Source organism: Arachis hypogaea, chromosome 9 (genome assembly GCF_003086295.3).
Source record: "Arachis hypogaea cultivar Tifrunner chromosome 9, arahy.Tifrunner.gnm2.J5K5, whole genome shotgun sequence".
In the NCBI taxonomy this organism is placed as follows: Eukaryota; Viridiplantae; Streptophyta; class Magnoliopsida; order Fabales; family Fabaceae; genus Arachis; species Arachis hypogaea.
The window spans coordinates 25,999,649-26,023,390 of record NC_092044.1 but is presented as its reverse complement, the minus strand read 5'-3'; the positions used below and the strand labels follow the sequence as shown (position 1 = coordinate 26,023,390).

Below are 23,742 nucleotides of genomic sequence, written 5' to 3'. Positions count from 1 at the left end.
ACAAATGAGATGAGGGAAGGCTAACCTTGCCAAGGTAGAGGACTTGTCCGCCACCTTATAGAGTTCTTGGGCTATAACCTCATGAACTTCTATTTCTTCTCCAATCATGATGCTATGGATCATGATAGCCCGGTCTATGGTAACTTCGGACCGGTTGCTAGTGGGAATGATTGAGCGTTGGATGAACTCCAACCATCCTCTAGCCACGGGTTTGAGGTCATGCCTTCTCAATTGAACCGGCTTTCCTCTTGAATCTCTCTTCCATTGGGCGCCCTCTTCACATATGATTGTGAGGACTTGGTCCAACCTTTGATCAAAGTTGACCCTTCTAGTGTAAGGATGTTCATCTCCTTGCATCATGGGCAAGTTGAATGCCAACCTTACACTTTCCGGACTGAAATCCAAGTATTTCCCCCGAACCATAGTAAGATAATTCTTTGGATCCGGGTTCACACTTTGATCATGGTTCTTGGTGATCCATGCATTGGCATAGAACTCTTGAACCATCAAGATTCCGACTTGTTGAATGGGGTTGGTAAGAACTTCCCAACCTCTTCTTCGGATCTCATGTTGGATCTCCGGATATTCACTCTTTTTGAGTGAAAAAGGGACCTCGGGGATCACCTTCTTCAAGGCCACAACTTCATAGAAGTGGTCTTGATGCACCCTTGAGATGAATCTCTCCATCTCCCATGACTCGGAGGTGGAAGCTTTTGCCTTCCTTTTCCTCTTTCTAGAGGTTTCTCCGGCCTTGGATGCCATAAATGGTTATGGAAAAACAAAAAGCAATGCTTTTACCACACCAAACTTAAAATGTTTGCTCGTCCTCGAGCAAAAGAAGAAAGAAGAGAGTAGAAGAAGAAGAAATGAGGGGAAAGGGAATGGCTTTAATTGTCGGCCAAAGGGGAGAGAAATGGTGTATAGGATGTGGGAAAATGAGGGAGTGAACGAGGGTTTATATAGGAGAGGGGGATGGGAGGGTTCGGCCATTTGAGGGTGGGAAAGTGGTTTGAATTTGAATGGTGAGGTAGGTGGGGTTTTATGAAGGATGGAGGTGAGTGGTGAAGAGAAAGATGGGATTTGATAGGTGAAGGGTTTTTGGGGAAGAGGTGTTGAAGTGATTGGTGAATGGGTGAAGAAGAGAGAGAGAGAGTGGTAGGGTAGGTGGGGATCCTGTGGGGTCCACAGATCCTGAGGTGTCAAGGAAAAGTCATCCCTGCACCAAATGGCAAACAAAATCACGTTTTTAGCCATTTCTGGCGTTAAACGCCGGGCTGGTGCCCATTTCTGGCGTTTAACGCTAGCTTCTTACCCATTTCTGGCGTTTAACGCCAGTCTGGTGCCCCTTTCTGGCGTTAAACGCCCAGAATGGTGCCAGACTGGGCGTTAAACGCCCAACAGCTAACCTCACTGGCGTTTAAACGCCAGTGGGTGCGTCCTCCAGGGTGTGCTGTTTTTCTTCCTGTTTTTCATTCTGTTTTTGCTTTTTTCATTGATTTTGTGACTTCTCATGATCATCAACCTACAAAAAAGAGAAAATAACAAAATAAAATAGATAAAATATGACATTGGGTTGCCTCCCCACAAGCGCTTCTTTAATGTCAATAGCTTGACAGAGGACTCTCATGGAGCCTCACAGATACTCAGAGCCATGTTGGAACCTCCCAACACCAAACTTAGAGTTTGAATGTGGTGGTTCAACACCAAATTTAGAGTTTGGTTGTGGCCTCCCAACACCAAACTTAGAGTTTGACTGTGGGGGCTCTGTTTGGCTATGCTTTGAGAGAAGCTCTTCATGCTTCCTCTCCATGATGACGGAGGGATATCCTTGGGCCTTAAACACCAAGGATTCTTCATTCACTTGAATGATCAACTCTCCTCTATCAACATCAATCACAGCCTTTGCTGTGGCTAGGAAGGGTCTGCCAAGGATGATGGATTCATCCATGCACTTCCCAGTCTCTAGGACTATGAAATCAGTAGGGATGTAATGATCTTCAACTTTAACCAGAACATCCTCTACAAGTCCATGGGCTTGTTTTCTTGAATTGTCTGCCATCTCTAATGAGATTTTTGCAGCTTGCATCTCAGAGATCCCTAACTTCTCCATTACAGAGAGAGGCATGAGGTTTACACTTGACCCTAAGTCACACAAGGCCTTCTTGAAGGTCATGGTGCCTATGGTACAAGGTATTGAAAACTTCCCAGGATCCTGTCTCTTTTGAGGCAGTTTCTGCTTAGACAAGTCATCCAGTTCCTTGGTGAGCAAAGGAGGTTCATCCTCCCAAGTCTGATTTCCAAATAACTTGTCATTTAGCTTCATGATTGCTCCAAGGTATTTAGCAACTTGCTCCTCAGTGACATACTCATCCTCTTCAGAGGAAGAATACTCATCAGAGCTCATGAATGGCAGAAGTAAGTCCAATGAAATCTCTATGTTCTCAGTTTGAGCCTCAGATTCCCATGGTTCCTCATTGGAGAACTCATTGGAGGCCAGTGGATGCCCACTGAGGCCTTCCTCAGTGGCGTTCACTGCCTCTTCTCCCTCCCAAAGTTCGGCCATGTTGATGGCCTTGCACTCTCCTTTTGGATTTTCTTCTGTATTGCTTGGGAGAGTACTAGGAGGGAGTTCAGTAATTTTCTTGCTCAGCTGACCCACTTGTCCTTCCAAATTTCTAATGGAGGACCTTGTTTTAGTCATGAAACTTTGAGTGGTTTTGATTAGATCAGAGACCATGGCTGCTAAGTCAGAGGTATTCTGCTTAGAACTCTCTGTCTGTTGCTGAGAAGATGATGGAAAAGGCTTGCTATTGCTAAACCTGTTTCTTCCACCATTATTGTTATTGAAACCTTGTTGAGGTCTCTGTTGATCCTTCCATGAAAGATTTGGATGATTCCTCCATGAAGGATTATAGGTGTTTCCATAGGGTTCTCCCATGTAATTCACCTCTTCCATTGAAGGATTCTCAGGATCATAAGCTTCTTCCTCAGATGAAGCTTCCTTAGTACTGCTTGGTGCATTTTGCATTCCAGACAGACTTTGAGAAATCATATTGACTTGTTGGGTCAATATTTTATTCTGAGCCAAAATGGCATTCAGAGTGTCAGTCTCAAGAACTCCTTTCTTCTGACTAGTCCCATTGTTCACAGGAATTCTTTCAGAAGTGTACATGAATTGGTTATTTGCAACCATTTCAATCAGCTCTTGAGCTTCAGTAGGCGTCTTCTTCAGATGAAGAGATCCTCCAGAAGAGCTATCCAAAGACATCTTGGATAGTTCAGAGAGGCCATCATAGAAAATACCTATGATGCTCCATTCAGAAAGCATATCAGAAGGACACTTTCTGATTAATTGTTTGTATCTTTCCCAAGCTTCATAGAGGGATTCTCCTTCCTTCTGTCTGAAGGTTTGGACTTCCACTCTAAGCTTACTCAATTTTTGAGGTGGAAAGAACTTTGCCAAGAAGGCATTGACTAGCTTTTCCCAAGAGTCCAGGCTTTCTTTAGGTTGAGAGTCCAACCATGTTCTAGCTCTGTCTCTTACAGCAAAAGGGAATAGCATAAGTTTGTAGACCTCAGGGTCAACCCCATTAGTCTTGACAGTGTCACAGATTTGCAAGAACTCAACTAAGAACTGATGAGGATCTTCCAATGGAAGTCCATGGAACTTGCAATTCTGTTGCATTAGAGAAACTAATTGAGGCTTAAGCTCAAAGTTGTTTGCTCCAATGGCAGGGATAGAGATGCTTCTCCCATAGAAGTCGGGAGTAGGTGCAGTAAAGTCACCCAGCACCTTCCTTGCATTGTTGGCGTTGTTGTTTTCGGCTGCCATGTGTTCTTCTTCTTTGAAGAATTCGGTCAGGTCCTCTAAAGAGAGTTGTGCTTTGGCTTTTCTTAGCTTTCTCTTCAAGGTCCTTTTAGGTTCAGGATCAGCCTCAACAAGAATGCCTTTGTCTTTGCTCCTGCTCATATGAAAGAGAAGAGAACAAGAAAATGTGGAATCCTCTATGTCACAGTATAGAGATTCCTTAAAGTGTCAGAGGAAAAGAAGAGTAGAAGACAGAAGTAGAAAATTCGAACTTATCAAGGAAGATGGAGTTCGAATTTTGCATTAAGGGATAGTGTTAGTCCATAATTAGAAGGATGTGAGAAGGAGGGAAGTAATTTTCGAAAATTAAGTAAAAGATTTTGAAAACATTTTGAAAAACACTAATTAATTTTCGAAAACCAGGAGTGGGAAAGAGATCAAGTGATTTTTGAAAAAGATTTTGGAATTAGAAATCAAAAAGATTTGATTGAAAACTATTTTGAAAAAGATGTGGTTAAGAAAATATGATTAGTTTTAAAAAAATGTGATTGAGAAGATATGATTTGAAAAACATTTTAAAAAAAAGATTTGATTTTGAAAAGTAACAACTTGGCTAACAAGAAAAGATATGATTCAAACATTAAACCTTTCTCAACAGAAAAGGCAACATACTTGAAATGTTGAATCAAATCATTAATTGATAGCAAGTATCTTTGAAAATAGAAAGAAATTGATTTTGAAAACATTTGATTGAAAAGATTTGATTTGAAAAAGATTTGATTTTGAAAAACTTTGAAAACCTGAAAAAAATTGCATTGAAAAACAGAATCTTCCCCCTTGTGCCATCCTGGCGTTAAACGCCCAGAATGGTGCACATTCTGGCGTTTAACGCCCAAAACTATACCTTTTTGGGCGTTAAACGCCCAACCAGGTGCCCTGGCTGGCGTTTAAACGCCAGTCTGTCCTTCTTCACTGGGCGTTTTGAACGCCCAGCTTTTTCTGTGCAATTCTTCTGCTGTATGTTTTGAATCTTCAATTCTCTGTATTATTGACTTGAGAAGACACAAATTAAAATATTTTTTGGATTTTTAATAATAAGAAAAAATCAAAATGCATCAAGAATCAAATAACTATGCATGCAAGACACCAAACTTAGCAGTTTGTATACTACTGACACTAATGAGAATGCATATGAGACACACAAAACACTCAAGTCAATTGAATTCAAATATCAGAGCACGAAAATCATCAAGAATTACTTGAAGATCCTTAAGACACATGAATGAATGCATGCAATTGACACCAAACTTAAGATGAGACACTAGACTCAAACAAGAAATTTTTGGATTTTATGATTTTTTTTTATTTTTTTTTTGTGTTTTTCGAAAATTAAGTGGAAAAAGATATCAAAATTTTTAATGAGAATTCCAGGAATCATGCAGTGTTAGTCTAAAGCTTCAGTCTAAAGGAATTAGACATGGTCAGCCAAGCTTCAGCAGAACATTGCATTCAAGAGCTAAATTGATGAAGATCAATCAGCTTTGGTGATGATAAGAACATCACCTTGAAACACTAGAATTCATTCTTAAGAACTCTGAAGAAAAAATACCTAATCTAATCAACAAGATGAACCGTCAGTTGTCCAAACTGAACAATCCCCGGCAACGGCGCCAAAAACTTGGTACTGTTGCCGGATTTTGGCACTGATGTTACCGGACCAAAAGCTTGCTCAAAACTTGAACAATCCCCGGCAACGGCGCCAAAAACTTGGTGGCGCGAAATTGTGAACAATACTTTTCACAACTCTCATAATCCCCGGTCATGAACCCCAAAAACTTGGTGTTCAATACCATGGCATTACACAACTTCGCACAACTAACCAACAAGTGCACTGGGTCGTCCAAGTAATAAACCTTACGCGAGTAAGGGTCGATCCCACGGAGATTGTTAGTATGAAGCAAGCTATGGTCATCTTGTAAATCTTAGTCAGGCAAACTCAAATGGATATGGTGATGAACGAAATAAAAACATAGAGATAAAGATAGAGGTACTTATGTAATTCATTGATAGGAACTTCAGATAAGCGCATGAAGATGCCTTCCCTTCCGTCTCTCTGCTTTCCTACTGTCTTCATCCAATCCTTCTTACTCCTTTCCATGGCAAGCTCATGTAGGGTTTCACTGTTGTCAATGGCTACCTCCCATCCTCTCAGTGATTACATCGCCTATGCTCTGTCACAGCATGGATAATCATCTGTAGGTTCTCGGTCAGGCCGGAATAGAATCCATCGATTCTTTTGCGTCTGTCACTAACGCCCCGCCCGCTAGGAGTTTGAAGCACGTCACAGTCATTCAATCATTGAATCCTACTCAGAATACCACAGACAAGGTTAGACCTTCCGGATTCACTTGAATGCCGCCATCAGTTCTAGCCTATACCACGAAGATTCCGGTTAAAGAATCCAAGAGATATTCACCCAGTCAAAGGTAGAACAGAGGTGGTTGTCAGTCACATGTTCATAGGTGAGAATGATGATGAGTGTCACGGATCATCACATTCATCAAGTTGAAGAACAAGTGATATCTTAGAACAAGAACAAGCGGAATTGAATGGAAGAACAATAGTAATTGCATTAATACTCGAGGTACAGCAGAGCTCCACACCTTAATCTATGGTGTGTAGAAACTCCACCGTTGAAAATACATAAGAACAAGAGTGATCATTGGCTTCGGTCCCAGAGAGGGAACCAGAAGAACCAAGATGAAAATACAATAGTAAAAGGTCCTACTTATAGAAAACTAGTAGCCTAAGGTTTACAGAAATGAGTAAATGACATAAAAATCCACTTCCGGGCCCACTTGGTGTGTGCTTGGGCTGAGCAATGAAGCATTTTCGTGCAGAGACTTCTCTTGGAGTTAAACGCCAGCTTTTATGCCAGTTTGGGCGTTTAACTCCCATTTTGGTGCCAGTTCTAGCGTTTAACGCTGGGATTTCTGAGGGTGACTTTGAACGCCGGTTTGGGCCATCAAATCTTGGGCAAAGTATTGACTATCATATATTGCTGGAAAGCCCAGGATGTCTACTTTCCAACGCCGTTGAGAGCGCGCCAATTGGGCTTCTGTAGCTCCAGAAAATCCACTTCGAGTGCAGGGAGGTCAGAATCCAACAGCATCTGCAGTCCTTTTTGGTCTCTGAATCAGATTTTTGCTCAGGTCCCTCAATTTCAGCCAGAAAATACCTGAAATCACAGAAAAACACACAAACTCATAGTAAAGTCCAGAAAAGTGAATTTTAACTAAAAACTAATAAAAATATACTAAAAACTAACTAGATCATACTAAAAACATACTAAAAACAATGCCAAAAAGCGTACAAATTATCCGCTCATCAGTACACATACTGTGGTGCGCACGCACAGTATGGTACGTACACACACTTTGTTAAAATTGTATTGTGTGGGCGCGTACATGATACGTACGCACAACACCCTGTTTTACACAAAAATTTTGTTTTTCATTGTTTGACCTTCTTGGCAAGCCTGTAAACCTCCGAAAATACTATTTTGATGGAAATTTACCATTTTTGAACTATCAAATATACTTCTAATTTTTCAAATCTCCGAAAACTTTGTGAAAAATCTGATGGCTAGGTTTTAGGTTATAGGATATGGGTAAATGTGTTAATGAAGCTAGTTTCGGTGTTGAAGGAGATTTAGGAAGTGAGCAAGTAATGTGATGAGGCATTGGCGATGATGAATGGGACACAATTGATGAATGATGGATGATCCACGATTGACAGTAATGATGATAATAATGATGAATTGAGATGAAATGAGCTATGAAATATTGATGAGAATGATATTGACATTGATGATTTATAAATTGAATAATCACATGATTTATGTAATTGAATACTATTGAGACATTCGTTGACCCCCTATACGTAAGATGTGACCGGACACTTTAACTCCCCGAGTTCCCCCTTGGGAATGCATATATATAATTTGAGCTTGGGGTATTCCCCATGTATGAATTTGAGCTTTGGATTTCGTCTCCCCCATGTCAGCTTGGGATTCTTCTCATGGATATTTTTGAACTTGGGGATGCGCGTACAAAAGGACTGTCTATGGTTAGCTACCAGGACATGTCAGATTTGGATTCTTCACATAGGACACGTGATGAGCGGATAATTTATACGCTTTTTGGCATTGTTTTTATATAGTTTTTAGTAAGTTTGAGCTACTTTTAGGGATGTTTTCATTAGTTTTTATGTTAAATTCACATTTCTGGACTTTACTATGAGTTTGTGTATTTTTCTGTGATTTCAGGTAAATTCTGGCTGAAATTGAGGGACTTGAGCAAAACTCTGAAAAAGGCTGACAAAAGGACTGCTGATGCTGTTGGAATCTGACCTCCCTGCACTCGAAATGGATTTTCTGGAGCTACAGAACTCCAATTGTCGCGCTCTCAACGGCGTTGGAAAGTAGACATCCAGGGCTTTCCAACAATATATAATAGTCCATACTTTATTCGAAGAATGACGACGTAAATTGGCGTTGAACGCCAAGTACATGCTGCTGTCTGGAGTTAAACGCCAGAAAAACGTCATGATCCGGAGTTAAACGCCCAAAACACGTCATAACTCGGAGTTCAACTCCAAGAAAAGCCTCAGCTCGTGGATTGATCAAGCTCAGCCCAAACATACACCAAGTGGGCCCCGGAAGTGGATTTATGCATCAAATACTTACTCATGTAAACCCTAGTAGCTAGTCTAGTATATATAGGACATTTATCTATTGTATTAGACATCTTTGGTCTCAGTTTTGTTTTATTCTTCATCTTAGGAGATCATTGACCACGTTAGGGGGGCTGGCCATTCGGCCATGCCTGAATCTTTCACTTATGTATTTTCAACGGTGGAGTTTCTGCACATCATAGATTAAGGGTGTGGAGCTCTGCTGTACCTCAAGTATTAATGCAATTCTATTATCTTTTATTCAAATCTCTCTTATTCTTATTCCAAGATATTCATTCGTACCCAAGAACATGATGAATGTAATGAGTTAGATAACCCTCATTATCATTCTCACTTATGAACGCACGTGATTCACAACCACTTCCGTTCTACATGCAACAGAGCTTGAATGTGTATCTCTTAGATTTCCCAACAGAATCTTCGTGGTATAAGCTAGATAGATGGCGGCATTTATGAGGATCCGGAAAGTCTCACCTTGTCTGTGGTATTCCGAGTAGGATCCTGGGAATCCGGAAAGTCTAACCTTGTCTGTGGTATTCCGAGTAGGATTCTGGTAATGAATGACTGTGACGTGCTTCAAACTTGCAAGTGCTGGGCGTTAGTGACAGACGCAAAAGAATCAAGGGATTCTATTCCAGTAGGAGCGGGAACCAACCAGTGATTAGCCGTACTGTGACAGAGTGCGTGAGCATTAGTTTTCACTGCGAGGATGGGATGTAGCCATCAACCATGGGTGATGCCTCCAGACGATAAGCCGTGCGAGTGACAGCCGCATAGGATCATTTTCCCGAGAGGATTGAAAGTAGCCACCGCTGATGGTGAACCCCTATACACAGCTTGCCATGGAAAGGAGTAAGAAGGATTGAGTAGAAGCAGTAGGAGAGCAGGCGTCCTTGAGCCATGCAGCATCTCCACTCGCTTATCTGAAATTCCCACCAATGAATCTGCATAAGTCTTCTATCTCTTTTATTATTTCTATTTTCTTATCTTTATTTTCGAAAACCCATAAACCATTTTAATCTGCCTAACTGAGATTTGCAAGGTGACCATAGCTTGCTTCATACCAACAATCTCTGTGGGATCGACCCTTACTCACGTAAGGTTTATTACTTGGACGACCCAGTACACTTGCTGGTTAGTTGAACGGAGTTGTGATAACAACTGGTGCCACAATAATGATTTCATACAACTTAAAGAACAGTGATCACAATTTTGTCCACCAAGTTTTTGGCGCCGTTACCGGGGATTGTTCGAGTATGGACAACTGACGGTTCATTTTGTTGCTCAGATTAGGTAATTTTCTTTTCAAAAATCTTTTTCAAAAATTTTTCTTTTTATTTTTCTTTTTTCCAAACTATATTTTCGAAAAAAATTAATAAAAATACAAAAAAATTTAGAAAATCATAAAAATCAAAAATATTTTGTGTTCTTGTTTGAGTCTTGTGTTAATTTTTAAGTTTGGTGTCAATTGCATGCTTTAAAAATTTTTTCTTGCATTTTTCGAAAATCCCATGCATTCATAGTGTTCTTCATGATCTTCAAGTTGTTCTTGACAAGACTTCTTGTTTGATCTTGATGATTTCTTGTTTTGTGTTGTTTGTTGTTTTTCATGTGCATTTTTGCATTCATATTTTCCATGCATTAAAAATTTCTAAATTTGGTGTCTTGCATGTTTTCTTTGCATCAAAAATTTTTCAAAATTATGTTCTTGATGTTCATCATGATCTTCAAAGTGTTCTTGGAGTTCATCTTGACATTCATAGCATTCTTGCATGCATTCATTGTTTTGATCTAAAAATTTCATGCATTGAGTATTTTTGTTGTTTTTCTTTCTCATAATTAAAATATTCAAAGATCAAAAAAATATCTTTTCCTTATTTCCCTCCAAATTTTCGAAATTTTGGGTTGACTTGGTCAAAAATTTTAAAAATTAGTTGTTTCTTACAAGTCAAGTCAAAATTTCAATTTTAAAAATCTTATCTTTTCAAAATCTTTTTCAAAAATCATATCTTTTTCATTTTTTTATTATTTTCGAAAATTTTAAAAATTAATCTTCAAAAAAATCTTTTTCTTATCTTTTATATCATATTTTCTAAAACTAGCTAACAATTAATGTGATTGGTTCAAAAATTTGAAGTTTGTTACTTTCTTGTTAAGAAAGGTTCAATCTTTAAATTCTAGAATCTTATCTTGTAGTTTCTTGTTAGTTAAGTAATTTTTAAAATTAAATCTTTTTCAAATATCTTTTTCAAATATATCTTTTTATCTTTTATCTTATCTTTTTCAAAAATTTTATCTTTTTCAAAATTTGATTTCAAAATATCTCATCTAACTTCTTATCTTCTTATCTTTTTCAAAATTTGATTTCAAATCTTTTTCAATCAACTAACTAACTTTTTGTTTATTTCTTATCTTTTTCAAAACCAACTAACTACCTATCCCTCTCTAATTTTCGAAAATTCTCCCTCTCTTTTTCAAAAATTCTTTTTGTTTTAAATTTTAATTTTAATCTCATCTTATCTTTAATTTTCGAAAATTACTAACCTCTTTTTCAAAAATTATTTTCGAAATTTCTCTTCTCTTTTCTTCTTCTATTATTTAATTACTAACACTTCTCTCCACCTCTCTTCATCCAAAAATCCGAATCTCCCTCTTCATTCTTATACCTCTTTCTTCTTCTACTAACATAAAGGAGTCTCTATACTGTGACATAGAGGATTCCTCTTTCTTTTCTTGTTTTCTTCTCTTTCATATGAGCAGGAACAGGGAAAAAGGCACTCTTGTTGAAATTGATCCAGAACCTGAAAGGACTCTGAAGAGAAAATTAAGAGAAGCTAAATTACAACAATCCAGAAACAACCTTTCAGAAATTTTCGAACAAGAGAAGGACATGGCAGCCGAAAATAATAATAATAATGCAAGGAGAATGCTTGGTGACTTCACAAAGCCAACGTCCAAGTTTGATGGAAGAAGCATCTCCATTCCTGCCATTGGAGCCAATAACTTTGAGCTTAAGCCTCAACTAGTTGCATTAATGCAACAAAACTGCAAGTTTTATGGACTTCCATCTGAAGATCCTTATCAGTTTTTAACTGAGTTCTTGCAGATCTGTGAGACTGTAAAGACGAATGGAGTTGATCCTGAAGTCTATAGACTCATGCTTTTCCCTTTTGCTGTAAGAGACAGAGCTAGAATATGGTTGGATTCTCAACCTAAGGATAGCCTGGACTCCTGGGATAAGCTGGTCACTGCTTTCTTAGATAAGTTCTTTCCTCCTCAAAAGCTGAGCAAGCTAAGAGTGGATGTTCAAACCTTCAAACAAAAAGATGGTGAATCCCTCTATGAAGCTTGGGAAAGATACAAGCAGTTGACCAAAAGATGTCCATCTGACATGTTTTCAGAATGGACCCTATTAGATATATTCTATTATAGTCTCTCTGAATTTTCGAAAATGTCATTGGACCATTCTGCAGGTGGATCTATTCACCTGAAGAAAATGCCTGAAGAGGCTCAAGAACTCATTGACATGGTTGCAAACAACCAATTCATGTACACCTCTGAGAGGAATTCCGTGAATAATGGGATACCTCAGAAGAAAGGAGTTCTTGAAATTGATGCTCTGAATGCCATATTGGCTCAGAACAAAATATTGACTCAACAGGTCAACATAATCTCTCAAAATCTGAATGGATTGCAACATGCATCCAACAGTACTAGAGAGGCAGCTTCTGAAGAAGCTTATGATCCTGAGAACCCTGCCATGGTGGAAGTTAATTACATGGGTGAACCATATGGAAACACCTATAACCCATGATGGAGAAATCATCCAAATTTCTCCTGGAAGGATCAACAAAAGCCTCAACAAGGCTTTAACAATGGTGGACGCAATAGGCTGAACAATAGGAAGCCATATCCATCATCTTCTCAGCAACAGACAGAGAACTCTGAACAAAACACTTCTAATTTAGCCAATATAGTCTCTGATCTGTCAAAGGCCACTTTCAGTTTCATGAATGAAACAAGATCCTCCATTAGAAATTTGGAGGCACAAGTGGGCCAGCTGAGTAAGAAAGTCATTGAAACTCCTCCCAGTATTCTCCCAAGCAATACAGAAGAGAATCCAAAAGGAGAGTGCAAGGCCATTGATTTAATCAAAGTGGCCGAATGCACTAGGGAGGAGGAGGACGAAAATCCTAGTGAGGAAGACCTCCTGGAACGTTCTTCAAGCAAGAAGGAGTTTCCTATTAAGGATCCTGAGGAATCTGAGGCTCATACAAAAACCATAGAGATTCCACTAAATCTCCTTCTGCCATTCATGAGCTCTGAAGACTATTCATCCTCTGAAGAGGATGAAGATGTGATTGGAGAGCAAGTTGCTCAATATTTAGGAGCTATCATGAAGCTGAATGCCAAGTTGTTTGGTAATGAGACTTGGGAAAGTGAACCTCCCTTGCTCATTAGTGAACTGGATACCTGGATTCAGGAAACTCTACCTCAAAAGAAACAAGATCCTGGCAAGTTCTTAATACCTTGCACCATTGGCACCATGAACTTTGAAAAAGCTCTATGTGATCTTGGGTCAGGGATAAATCTTATGCCACTCTCTGTAATGGAGAAGCTGGGGATCATTGAGGTACAACCTGCCTTGTTTTCATTACAATTGGCAGACAAGTCCATGAGACAAGCTTATGGAATAGTAGAGGACGTGTTAGTAAAGGTTGAAGGCCTTTACATCCCTGCTGATTTCATAATCCTAGACACTAGGAAGGAAGATGATGAATGCATCATCCTAGGAAGACCTTTCCTAGCCACAGCAGGAGCTGTGATAGATGTCAACAGAGGTGAGTTAGTCCTTCAATTAAATGGGGACTACCTTGTGTTTAAGGCACATGGCCATCCTTCTGTGACAAAAGAGAGTAAGCATGAAGAGCTTCTCTCAGTTCAGAGTCAAGAAGAGCCCACACAGTCAAACTCTAAGTTTGGTGTTGTGAGGCCACAACCAAACTCTAAGTTTGGTGTCCAAACCCCATATCCAAACTCTAAGTTTGGTGTTGGGACTACACACTAAAATTGACCTGATCACCTTGTGGCTCCATGAGAGTCACTGTCAAGCTATTGACATTAAAGAAGCGCTTGTTGGGAGGCAACCCAATTTTATTTATCTAATTTTATTTTATTTTGTTTCTTTGTTATTTTTGTGTTTAATTAGGTACATGATCATGAGGAGTCACGAAAAAATAAAAAAAATTAAAAACAGAGTCAAAAACAGAAGAAAAAATTTTTCACCCTGGAGGTAGCGCAGACTGGCGTTCAACGCCAGTAAGATGCATCTGGCTGGCGTTCAACGCCAGAACAGAGCACCATTCTGGCGCTGAACGCCAGAAACAAGCAACAACCTGGCGTTTAACGCCAGGAATGTGCACATAGAGGACAAACTGGCGCTGAACGCCAGTAACAAGCATGAAACTGGCGTTCAACGCCAGAAACATGCATTACATGGGCGTTGAACGCCCAGAACGTGCACCAATGGGCGTTTGAACGCCAGAATGATGCACGAAGGCATTTTACATGCCTATATGGTGAAGGAATGGTATTTCTTTTCACCTCAGGATCTGTGGACCCCACAGGATCCCCACCTACCTCGCCCTCTCTCTTTCCATTCATGGTCATCCCTTCTATTTTTCATTCACCACCTACATCTATCCATTCTTCCCCATACACCCCACCTACCTTTACAATTCAACTTCTCTTTCCCACCCAATCCCACCCATATAGCCGATTCCATCTCCCCTCACTCACCTCCATTCTCTTCTTCTTCTTCTTCTTCTCTTCTTTTCTTTCTTGCTCGAGGGCGAGCAATATTTTAAGTTTGGTGTGGTAAAAGCATAGCTTTTTTTTGCTTTTCCATTACCATTAATGGCACCTAAGGCCAGAGAAACCTCAAAGGGAAGACAAAAGCTTCCACCTCTGAGTCTTGGGAGATGGAAAAAAATATAAGCCGTCATAGCTCAGTGGTAGAACATATGGCTGCAAATCAAGAGATCCCTGAGATACCTCAGGGAATAAGTTATCCTCCACACAAATATTGGAAGCAACTAAGGGTAGAAACACCAAAATTACTAGGAATCATTCAACAAAAGCAAGGAAGAGACATAGAGGAGCTCAAAAAGCACCATTGGACCTTCAAGAAGGCGCCACCCTCACTCAGGTGGATTCATTCCTTGTTCTTTATTTCTTTCTGTTTTCGGTTTTTAGTATTGTGTTTATCTATGTTTTTGTGTCTTTATTTCATGATCATTAGTATGTAACCATGCCTTAAAGCTATGAATAAAATCCATTAATCCTTCACCTCTCTTAAATGAAAAATGTTTTAATTCAAAAGAACAAGAAGTACATGAATTTCGAATTCATCCTTGAATTTAATTTAATTATATTTATGTGGTGGCAATAATTTTTGTTTTCTGAATGAATGCTTGAACAGTGCATATTTTTGATCTTGTTGTTTATGAGTGTTAAAATTGTTGGCTCTTGAAAGAATGATGAACAAAGAGAAATGTTATTGATGATCTGAAAAATCATGAAATTGATTCTTGAAGCAAGAAAAAGCAGTGAAAAGCAAAAGCTTGTGAAAAAAAAAGAAAAAATGGCGAAAAAAATAGAAAGAAAAAGAAAAAGCAAGTAGAAAAAGCCAATAGCCCTTAAAACCAAAAGGCAAGGATAAAAAGGATCCAAGGCTTTGAGCATCAATGGATAGGAGGGCCTAAGGAAATAAAATCCAGGCCTAAGCGGCTAAATCAAGCTGTCCCTAACCATGTGCTTGTGTCATGAAGGTCCAAGTGAAAAGCTTGAGACTAAGTGGTTAAAGTCGTGATCCAAAGCAAAAGAGTGTGCTTAAGAGCTCTGGACACCACTAACTGGGGACTCTAGCAAAGCTGAGTCACAATCTGAAAAGGTTCACCCAGTTATGTGTCTATGGCATTGATGTATCCGGTGGTAATACTGGAAAACAAAGTGCTTAGGGCCACGGCCAAGACTCATAAGTAGCTGTGTTCAAGAATCAACATGCTTAACTAGGAAAGTCAATAACACTATCCAAAATTCTGAGTTCCCAGAGACGCCAATCACTCTGAACTTCAAAGGAAAAAGTGAGATGCCAAAACTATTCAGAAGCAAAAAGCTACAAGTCCCGCTCATCTAATTAAATTAATATTCATTGATATTCTGGAATTTATAGTATATTCTCTTCTTTTATCCCATTTGATTTTCAGCTGCTTGGGGACAAGCAACAATTTAAGTTTGGTGTTGTGATGAGCGGATAATTTATACGCTTTTTGGCATTGTTTTTATATAGTTTTTAGTAAGTTTGAGCTACTTTTAGGGATGTTTTCATTAGTTTTTATGTTAAATTCACATTTCTGGACTTTACTATGAGTTTGTGTGTTTTTCTGTGATTTTAGGTAAATTCTGGCTGAAATTGAGGGACTTGAGCAAAACTCTGAAAAAGGCTGACAAAAGGACTGCTGATGCTATTGGAATCTGACCTCCCTGCACTCGAAATGGATTTTCTGGAGCTACAGAACTCCAATTGGCGCGCTCTCAACGGCGTTGGAAAGTAGACATCCAGGGCTTTCCAGAAATATATAATAGTCCATACTTTATTCGAAGAATGACGACGTAACTTGGCGTTGAACGCCAAGTACATGCTGCTGTCTGGAGTTAAACGCCAGAAAAACGTTATGATCCGGAGTTAAACGCCCAAAACACGTCATAACTCGGAGTTCAACTCCAAGAAAAGCCTCAGCTCGTGGATTGATCAAGCTCAGCCCAAACATACACCAGGTGGGCCCCGGAAGTGGATTTATGCATCAAATACTTACTCATGTAAACCCTAGTAGCTAGTCTAGTATATATAGGACATTTATCTATTGTATTAGACATCTTTGGTCTCAGTTTTGTTTTATTCTTCATCTTAGGAGATCATTGACCACGTTAGGGGGGCTGGCCATTCGGCCATGCCTGAACTTTTCACTTATGTATTTTCAACGGTGGAGTTTCTGCACATCATAGATTAAGGGTGTGGAGCTCTGCTGTACCTCAAGTATTAATGCAATTCTATTATCTTTTATTCAAATCTCTCTTATTCTTATTCCAAGATATTCATTCGTACCCAAGAACATGATGAATGTAATGAGTTAGATAACCCTCATTATCATTCTCACTTATGAACGCACGTGATTGACAACCACTTCCGTTCTACATGCAACAGAGCTTGAATGTGTATCTCTTAGATTCCCCAACAGAATCTTCGTGGTATAAGCTAGATAGATGGTGGCATTTATGAGGATCCGGAAAGTCTAACCTTGTCTGTGGTATTCCGAGTAGGATCCTGGGAATCCGGAAAGTCTAACCTCGTCTGTGGTATTCCGAGTAGGATTCCGGTAATGAATGACTGTGACGTGCTTCAAACTTGCAAGTGCTGGGCGTTAGTGACAGACGCAAAAGGATCAAGGGATTCTATTCCAGTAGGAGCGGGAACCAACCAGTGATTAGTCGTACTGTGACAGAGTGTGTGAGCATTAGTTTTCACTGCGAGGATGGGATGTAGCCATCAACCATGGGTGATGCCTCCAGACGATTAGCCGTGCGAGTGACAGCCGCATAGGATCATTTTCCCGAGAGGATTGAAAGTAGCCACCGCTGATGGTGAACCCCTATACACAGCTTGCCATGGAAAGGAGTAAGAAGGATTGAGTAGAAGCAGTAGGAGAGCAGGCGTCCTTGAGCCATGCAGCATCTCCACTCGCTTATCTGAAATTCCCACCAATGAATCTGCATAAGTCTTCTATCTCTTTTATTATTTCTATTTTCTTATCTTTATTTTCGAAAACCCATAAACCATTTTAATCTGCCTAACTGAGATTTGCAAGGTGACCATAGCTTGCTTCATACCAACAATCTCTGTGGGATCGACCCTTACTCACGTAAGGTTTATTACTTGGACGACCCAGTACACTTGCTGGTTAGTTGAACGGAGTTGTGATAACAACTGGTGCCACAATAATGATTTCATACAACTTAAAGAACGGTGATCACAATTTCGTCCACCAACACACATGTATCATGTGTATTTAAATGATTTGCTTGAGCGTGTGGTGCACGGAATTGTGATTCACAATTCCGATACAATTGACCAGCAAGTACACTGGGTCGATCCCACAGCGATTGTCGGCTTGAAGCAAGATATGGTCATCCTTGTTGATCTCAGTCGGGTGGATTCATTTGGTTATAAGGTTTTGATAATTAAAAGATAAATAAAACATAAAATAAGATAGAGATACTTATGTAATTCATTGGTAGGAATTTCAGATAAGCGTTTGGAGATGCTTTGTTGCTTCTGAACCTCTACTTTCCTATTGTTTCCATTCAATCATGCGCACTCTGATGAGCGGATAATTTGTACGCTTTTTGGCATTGTTTTTAGTATGTTTTTAGTATGATCTAGTTAGTTTTTAGTATATTTTTATTAGTTTTTAGTTAAAATTCACTTTTCTGGACTTCACTATGAGATTGTGTGTTTTTCTGTGATTTCAGGTATTTTCTGGCTGAAATTGAGGGACCTGAGCAAAAATCTGATTCAGAGACTAAAAAGGACTGCAGATGCTGTTGGATTCTGACCTCCCTGCACTCGAAGTGGATTTTTTGGATCTACAGAAGCCCAATTGGCGCGCTCTTAAAAGCGTTGAAAAGTAGACATCCTGGGCTTTCCAGCGATATATGATAGTCCATACTTTGCCCAAGATTTGATGGCCCAAACCGGCGTTCAAAGTCACCCTCAGAAATTCCAGCGTTAAACGCTGGAACCGGCACCAAAATGGGAGTTAAACGCCCAAACTGGCATAAAAGCTGGCGTTTAACTCCAAGAGAAGTCTCTGCATGAAAATGCTTCATTGCTCAGCCCAAGCACACACCAAGTGGGCCCGGAAGTGGATTTTTATGTCATTTACTCATTTCTGTAAACCTTAGGCTACTAGTTTTCTATAAGTAGGACCTTTTACTATTGTATTGAGATATCGAGGGGTAGCTATCTTCATTGTTATGCTATCTTAGATCATTGGGAGGCTGGCCTCATGGCCATTCCTAGACCTTGTTCTTATGTATTTTCAACGGTGGAGTTTCTACACACCATAGATTAAGGTGTGGAGCTCTGCTGTACCTCGAGTATTAATGCAATTACTATTGTTCTTCCATTCAATTCCGCTTGTTCTTGTTCTAAGATATCACTTGTTCTTCAACTTGATGAATGTGATGATCCGTGACACTCATCATCATTCTCACCTATGAACGTGTGACTGACAACCACCTCCTTTCTACCTTCGATTGGGTGAATATCTCTTGGATTCCTGATTGCACGATGCATGGTTGATCGCCTGACAACCGAGTGCTCGCCTGACAACCGAGCCAACCATTCCGTGAGATCAGAGTCTTCGTGGTATATGCTAGAACTGATGGCGGCATTCAAGAGAATCCGGAAGGTCTAACCTTGTCTGTGGTATTCTGAGTAGGATTCAATGATTGAATGACTGTGACGTGCTTCAAACTCCTAGCAGGCGGGGCGTTAGTGACAGACGCAAAAGAATCACTGGATTTTATTCCGGCCTGACCGAGAACCGACAGATGATTAGCGATGCTGTGACAGAGCATAGGAACATTTTCACTGAGAGGATGGGAGGTAGCCACTGACAACGGTGAAACCCTTGCATAAGCTTGCCATGGAAAGGAGTAAGAAGGATTGGATGAAGACAGTAGGAAAGCAGAGAGACGGAAGGGAAGGCATCTTCATGCGCTTATCTGAAGTTCCTACCAATGAATTACATAAGTACCTCTATCTTTATCTTTGTGTTTTATGCGTCTATCACTATATCCATTTGAGTTTGCCTGACTAAGATTTACAAGATGACCATAGCTTGCTTCATACTAACAATCTCCGTGGGATCGACCCTTACTCGCGTAAGGTTTATTACTTGGACGACCCAGTGCACTTGCTGGTTAGTTGTGCGAAGTTGTGTTAATGCCATGGTATTGAACACCAAGTTTTTGGGGTTCATGACCGGGGATTATGAGAGTTGTGAAAAGTATTGTTCACAATTTCGCGCACCAAGTTTTTGGCGCCGTTGCCGGGGATTGTTCAGTTTGGACAACTGACGGTTCATCTTGTTGCTTAGATTAGGTATTTATTTTTTTCGAAATTCTTGAAGAAGAATTCTAGAGTTTCATGATGATTTGTTGAAGTCTGGCTGGCTGAGAAGCCATGTCTAATCTCATTGGACCGAGGTTTCAACTTATCATCACAAGAGCTTGTTGATTTTTATCAAACTTGCTTTTGGAGCAGTGATCTGCTAAGGCTTGGCTGGCCATTGGCCATGTCTAGTGTTTTCGACCGAAGCTTTCTTTGAAAGCTTGGCTGGCTGTGAAGCCATGTCTAATTCCTGGACCGGAGTCTTAGACTAGCATTGCACTGATTCCTGGAATTCTCATTAAGAATTTTGATATCTTTTTCCACTTAAAAAGCACAAAAAAGTCAAAAAATCATAAAAACCAAAAATATTTCTTGTTTGAGTCTAGTGTTTCATTTTAAGTTTGGTGTCAATTATATGCATCCATTCATGTGTCTTAAGGATCTTCAAGTTGTTCTTGATGATTTTTGTGCTCTGATCTTTAAATTCAATTGACTTGAGTGTTTTGTGTGTCTCATATGCATTCTCATTTTGTTAGTGTCAGTGGTATACAAACTGCTAAGTTTGGTGTCTTGCATGCATTGTTATTTGATTCTTGTTGCATTTTGATTTATCCTTATTATTAAAAAAATCCAAAAATATTTTTAATTTGTGTCTTCTCAAGTCAATAATACAGAGAATTGAAGATTCAGAACATACTGCAGAGGAATTATACAGAAAAAGCTGGGCGTTCAAAACGCCCAGTGAAGAAGGACAGACTGGCGTTTAAACGCCAGCCAGGGTACCTGGTTGGGCGTTTAACGCCCAAAAGGGTATAGTTTTGGGAGTTAAACGCCAGAATGTGCACCATTCTGGGCATTTAATGCCAGGATGGCTAAAGGGGGAAGATTTTGTTTTCAAATCAGATTTTTTTTTCAAGTTTTCAAAGTTTTTCAAAATCAAATCTTTTTTCAATTCAATTTTTCAATCAAATCTTTTTCAAAATCAATTTCTTTCCATTTTCAAAGATACTTACTCTCAATTAATGATTTGATTCAACATTTCAAGTATGTTGCCTTTTCTGTTGAGAAAGGTTTAATGTTTGAATCATATCTTTTCTTGTTAGTCAAGTTTTTAATTTTTAAAATCAAATCTTTTTAAAATGTTTTTCAAATCATATCTTCTCAATCACATTTTTTTAAAAACCAATCATATCTTCTTAACCACATCTTTTTCAAAATAGTTTTCAATCAAATCTTTTTGATTTCTAATTTCAAAATCTTTTTCAAAAATCACTTGATCTCTTTCCCACTTTCATTTTCGAAAATCAAGTAGTGTTTTCAAAAATGTTTTCAAAATCTTTTACTTAATTTTCGAAAATTACTTCCCTTCTTCTCACATCCTTCTATTTATGGACTAACACTATCCCTTAATGCAAAATTCGAACTCCATCTTCTTTGATAAGTTCGAATTTTCTACTTCTGTCTTCTACTCTTCTTTTCCTCTGACACCTAAAGGAATCTCTATACTGTGACATAGAGGATTCCACATTTTCTTGTTCCCTTCTCTTTCTTATGAGCAGGAGCAAAGACAAAAAAATTCTTGTTGAGGCTGATCCTGAACCTGAAAGGACCTTGAAGAGAAAGCTAAGAGAAGCCAAAGCACAACTCTCTTTAGAGGACCTGACCGAATTCTTCAAAGAAGAAAAACCTATGGCAGCCGAAAACAACAACAATGCCAACAATGCAAGGAAGGTGCTGGGTGACTTTACTGCACCTACTCCCGACTTCTATGGGAGAAGCATCTCTATCCCTGCCATTGGAGCAAACAACTTTGAGCTTAAGCCTCAATTAGTTTCTCTAATGCAACAGAATTGCAAGTTCCATGGACTTTCATTGGAAGATCCTCATCAGTTCTTAGCTGAATTCTTGCAAATCTGTGACACTGTCAAGACTAATGGGGTTGACCCTGAGGTCTACAGACTTATGCTATTCCCTTTTGCTGTAAGAGACAGAGCTAGAACATGGTTGGACTCACAACCTAAAGAAAGCCTGGACTCTTGGGAAAAGCTAGTCAATGCCTTCTTGGCAAAGTTCTGTCCACCTCAAAAATTGAGTAAGCTTAGAGTGGAAGTCCAAACCTTCAGACAGAAGGAAGGAGAATCCCTCTATGAAGCTTGGGAAAGATACAAACAATTAATCAGAAAGTGTCCTTCTGATATGCTTTCTGAATGGAGCATCATAGGTATTTTCTATGATGGTCTCTTTGAACTGTCCAAGATGTCTTTGGATAGCTCTGCTGGAGGATCTCTTCATCTGAAGAAGACGTCTACAGAAGCTCAAGAGCTGTTTGAAATGGTTGCAAATAACCAATTCATGTACATTTCTGAAAGAAATCCTGTGAACAATGGGACTAGTCAGAAGAAAGGAGTTCTTGAGATTGACACTCTGAATGCCATATTGGCTCAGAACAAAATATTGACTCAACAAGTCAATATGATTTCTCAAAGTCTGTCTGGAATGCAAAATGCACCAAGCAGTACTAAAGAAGCTTCATCTGAGGAAGAAGCCTATGATCCTGAGAACCCTTCAATGGAAGAGGTGAATTACATGGGAGAACCCTATGGAAACACCTATAATCCTTCATGGAGAAATCATCCAAATTTTTCATGGAAGGATCAACAGAGACCCCAACAAGGTTTCAACAATAATAATGGTGGAAGAAACAGGTTTAGCAATAGCAAGCCTTTTCCATCATCTTCTCAGCAACAGACAGAGAGTTCTAAGCAGAATACCTCTGACTTAGCAACCATGGTCTCTGATCTGATCAAAACCACTCAAAGTTTCATGACTGAAACAAGGTCCTCCATTAGAAATTTGGAGGCACAAGTGGGTCAGCTGAGCAAGAAAATTACTGAACTCCCTCCTAGTACTCTTCCAAGCAATACAGAAGAAAATCCAAAAGGAGAGTGCAAAGCCATCAACATGGCCGAATTTGGAGAGGAGGAAGAGGCAGTGAACGCCACTGAGGAAGGCCTCACTGGGCGTCCACTGGCCTCCAATGAGTTCCCCAATGAGGAACCATGGGAATCTGAGGCTCAAACTGAGACCATAGAGATTCCATTGGACTTACTTCTGCCATTCATGAGCTCTGATGAGTATTCTTCCTCTGAAGAGGATGAGTATGTCACTGAAGAGCAAGTGGCTAAATACCTTGGAGCAATCATGAAGCTAAATGACAAGTTATTTGGAAATGAGACTTGGGAGGATGAACCCCCTTTGCTCACCAAAGAACTGGATGACTTGTCTAGGCAGAAATTACCTCAAAAGAGACAGGATCCTGGGAAGTTTTCAATACCTTGTACCATAGGCACCATGACCTTCAAGAAGGCCTTGTGTGACTTAGGGTCAAGTGTAAACCTCATGCCTCTCTCTGTAATGGAGAAGTTAGGGATCTCTGAGGTACAAGCTGCAAAAATCTCACTAGAGATGGCAGACAACTCAAGAAAACAAGCCCATGGACTTGTAGAGGATGTTCTGGTTAAAGTTGAAGACCATTACATCCCTACTGATTTCATAGTCCTAGAGACTGGGAAGTGCATGGATGAATCCATCATCCTTGGCAGACCCTTCCTAGCCACAGCAAAGGCTGTGATTGATGTTGATAGAGGAGAGTTGATCATTCAAGTGAATGAAGAATCCTTGGTGTTTAAGGCCCAAGGATATCCTTCTGTCATCATGGAGAGGAAGCATGAAGAGCTTCTCTCAAAAACAGAGCCCCAACAGTCAAACTCTAAGTTTGGTGTTGGGAGGCCACAACCAAACTCTAAGTTTGGTGTTGAACCCCCACATTCAAACTCTAAGTTTGGTGTTGGGAGGTTCCAACATAGCTCTGAGCATTTCTGAGGCTCCATGAGAGTCCTCTGTCAAGCTAATGACATTAAAGAAGCGCTTGTTGGGAGGCAAC

General features: G+C 39.7%; 3 non-coding genes across 3 annotated transcripts; 1 reads left to right on the top strand and 2 right to left on the bottom strand.

Moving 5' to 3' along the window:
• The first annotated feature begins 3,322 nt into the window (after positions 1–3,322).
• Positions 3,323–3,430, top strand: LOC112713943 (small nucleolar RNA R71). The gene has a single exon (XR_003158903.1). It is a non-coding gene; the product is annotated as a small nucleolar RNA R71 (small nucleolar RNA).
• Positions 3,431–11,852: 8,422 nt separating this feature from the next.
• Positions 11,853–11,956, bottom strand: LOC112713244 (small nucleolar RNA R71). The gene has a single exon (XR_003158219.1). It is a non-coding gene; the product is annotated as a small nucleolar RNA R71 (small nucleolar RNA).
• A 9,937-nt stretch (positions 11,957–21,893) lies between these two features.
• Positions 21,894–22,001, bottom strand: LOC112713941 (small nucleolar RNA R71). The gene has a single exon (XR_003158901.1). It is a non-coding gene; the product is annotated as a small nucleolar RNA R71 (small nucleolar RNA).
• Between the last annotated feature and the right edge of the window lie 1,741 nt (positions 22,002–23,742).